Here is a 3,417-nt window from a genome sequence, read left to right as displayed (position 1 = left end):
ATGCATTTACTGTTTTCTTTCACCTACTAAATTTTATACTAAATATTTTTAAAATCACTTAAAAACTTAAGTTTGGGGGAAAGAAAAATTTCTTTTAAAAAGAAATAAACTAAATTTTATTTGTCCTTAATTAACTATATTTTTAAAAATTAATTTAACATGGTATGGGATATTAAGATTTAACTTTAAATGAATATACTTCTGTTTATAAATATTATGGTAAATTTAGGTAAAAAGTTTTTAATAATGAAGGTCAATTCTAAAGTTAAAGATATTTTGTATTATAGGATAAGACTATGTTTTTCTATTTAAAGTAAAGAAAAATGTATTTTTGAAGTGTTAAGAATTTTAAAGTTTTGTGTAAGAAGAAACAAATGGGACTTTAAGAAAAATCAATATAAACTTATAAAGTGAAGAAATGTATAGAGTTTTAACTTTAAGAAGAGGATAGTTAAGTTCAAAATCATTAAAGACTATGCAGATATAATAATATATAAAAGATTGAAAAGATCCTAAAAGAATAAAAAAAGAGAAAAAGAAAAAGAAAAGAAAAATAAGTGAGGAGAAGCTTGAGGAAATGCTCAATAAAAAATTGGTTTACTTGAATCAACATAAGGAAGAAGCTTTATTACATATTCTAAACTTATATTGCAAACTTTTGTTTGAGTATTAGTAGCATTCTTAGTAAATTTTTTAAGAAGTTCTTTTTCATATGAATGCTCTAAATGTTCTTAATATGACAAATTACAATTCTTCTTGAAAAAATAGTGATTCAGAAGTCTTAAATTTGATTACTGAGTATTCCTAAACTTAGAGTTTGAATCTAAGTTATTAAATGTTTTTCTTAAGTTTTACTATTCTATTTATTAAACTGAAGTATAGAAGTTATAAGTTAATTTCTATCTTACGTCATATGCTTTTATGTAATAAAAGTGCCACTTGAGGACAAATAACATTAAGTTTGGGGGATTTTGATAAACCAAAATAATATACTATTTAAAGTACATATTTTATGCTTATTTTTTGTGTTATTGCACTTTAAAGAAGGGTGTTTTCATATTTTTATTGCAGGTATATCATTTTTAGGAATTTGGAGCAAAAATGACAAAAAAGAAGAAATTTGGAGCCAAAATAATGAATTTTGGGTTTCTGGCGCATGTTGTGCCAGAGACGACTTTTTGCAAATTAAGTAGGTTCGAGACAAATTTTGAGCGAATTTTCAAAGGGACACTTGTTCTACACACCTATTGGAGTAATTTAATGCATCTAGACACTTTGGAAGGTTATTTTATAAGGGATATGCCTCTTGGATCAAATGACATATCTTTTGAATTCAAAAAAGTTGACTTTTGGAGGGAATTTGGAATTCTTTTCAAATGAGGCGGCTCAAAAATAAAAGAGAAGACTTCAAGAGGCTTGGAGGGGGGGACGAGAAAGAGAGAGAGAGAGAAAGTTGGCGTGAGAGGCAAGAGGAGAGAAGAGAAGATTTTCTTCTAGGGTTCTAAGAGGAGAGGGAATGTGAGAGATTTCTTCTTCATTACACTTCTAAGAGAGAATTGAGTGGAATTGTAAATCCTACATTTCCTAAGAGAGGCTACAAGGGATTTGCTTTGAGAAAGAGTTTCAGATAAGTGTTGTTTGTTTATTATTGTTGTGTGAACTTCCTTTTATATATGAAATTCGTGTTTTGTCTTATCCTTCTCATGAATTTTGAGTGGTTTTCTTTATTGAATTGATTTTGTCTTCTATGTTTTTAAATGTTAAAAATTTGTGATGATTTGAACTCTGATCTTCATTTACTTTTTGATCTGACCAATTGAAATGTTAAAACTTGTTGAGACACATATGTTATTAAAAGGAATATGATTTCTACAACATAGAAAGAATCACATTTGATTTCATGGAAGAGTATGTTATCCACAGGATTGGATGCAAATAAATAGGGAATCATACTTTGTTGGATGCAGAATTGGAGATTTTAAGATGACAGATTAAAATCCCCAATTTGGTCCAGTTGATTGGAAACTGATGCAAGATTGCTAGCCATCAGGTGAGGGAGTAGTGGGAGCCTTAGAGTGATAGCTGATATCCTTCCAGCCTACCCACGGAATTAGGGACCAAACTCTGGACTAGTCAATGTTCTTTATAACATTCAGAAGAGGGTAAAGAATAAGATTGCTCATATTTGACACAAAACAATTTTTATATATATTTTAAAATGATTTCAATTTTTTCACAATCCATATACTCATTGTAAAGGGGAAGGATGCTTTATTAAATTTGAACTTTCTGTCAAAACGAAAACTTTGTTTAGTTTTCGTAATTTTATTTTTGAATATTAGTTCTTAGTTAGTTAACTTTGTTTTTCAACTACATTTTATTCAACATTTACCTTAGTAGTTAATATTTAAACTTCACACTTTACTTTAATTTTTATATTTTTAATTATAAAATAATTTCAACAAGTTAATTAAAAGATTTTCCAACTTCCCTTTGGAACCAATATCTAAGACTCCATTAGAGCCCTCTTATTACTTGAGTGATATGTGTACTTGCGTTGATTTTAATGGGGATTTGACAATTTAAAAAGATTTTAAAAGATAAATTCTTTTCATAAAAGATATTTTTTTGGATTATATTACATACTTATTATATATCTGCCATGTGTAATTTTGTAATATTGAAAAATATTTGCAAAATTTAAACATTAAATCCGTCCCGCATCAGACTTCTACGGACATGATTAAAAGGAGAATCTATTAAAAATGTAAGACTAGTTCTAAGTTTTATAACCGGAGATGCTTGACGGTATTATGCCATAACAGACAAAGCCATATGAAATGCCCTGAGGATGATTGACCTATCTTAGGTTGTTAATTGAAGCTTTTGCTTGATGACTGTAACCTATTATGGAAGAGGTCCAAGGAAATCCACCAAGGATTTTTTACCTATCCGAGGTTGTATGTCGAAGCTTTTGTTTGATGACTGAATCCTGTAATTGAAACAGTTGAATCAAGTCCCCTAGGATCAATTAAGCACAGAATGAGGTGTCAGAGATGCTCTACGTTTTTAAAGACTGGGGCATAGGTTACAATGGACCATATGTTTTCTTAGAAATATGTTTTTCGTCATACTTAAGAATAATTTTTGACAACTCGTTATTGTTGCTTTTGAAGCTTTTGTCGCACGGTGGGGGCGTTTTCCATGCAATATTGTACCAAAACCTATGTATTGAGGCTTGATGAGATAAACTTCTTGATCTTGTTGAAGAAGACTTTAGTACGGTAAGGGGGCATTGAAGAAACGTTATTTGCGATGAAGATTACCCCATCTAAGAGCGGTTTTCAAAGCAATATTATTCGATCTAAGAGCGGTTTTCAAAGCCATATTATTCGAACGAATGTGGGATGACCACTC

This window comes from Phalaenopsis equestris, unplaced genomic scaffold, assembly GCF_001263595.1.
Source record: "Phalaenopsis equestris unplaced genomic scaffold, ASM126359v1 Scaffold224293, whole genome shotgun sequence".
NCBI classification, from domain to species: Eukaryota; Viridiplantae; Streptophyta; class Magnoliopsida; order Asparagales; family Orchidaceae; genus Phalaenopsis; species Phalaenopsis equestris.
Note: the sequence above shows the minus strand (reverse complement) of the source record.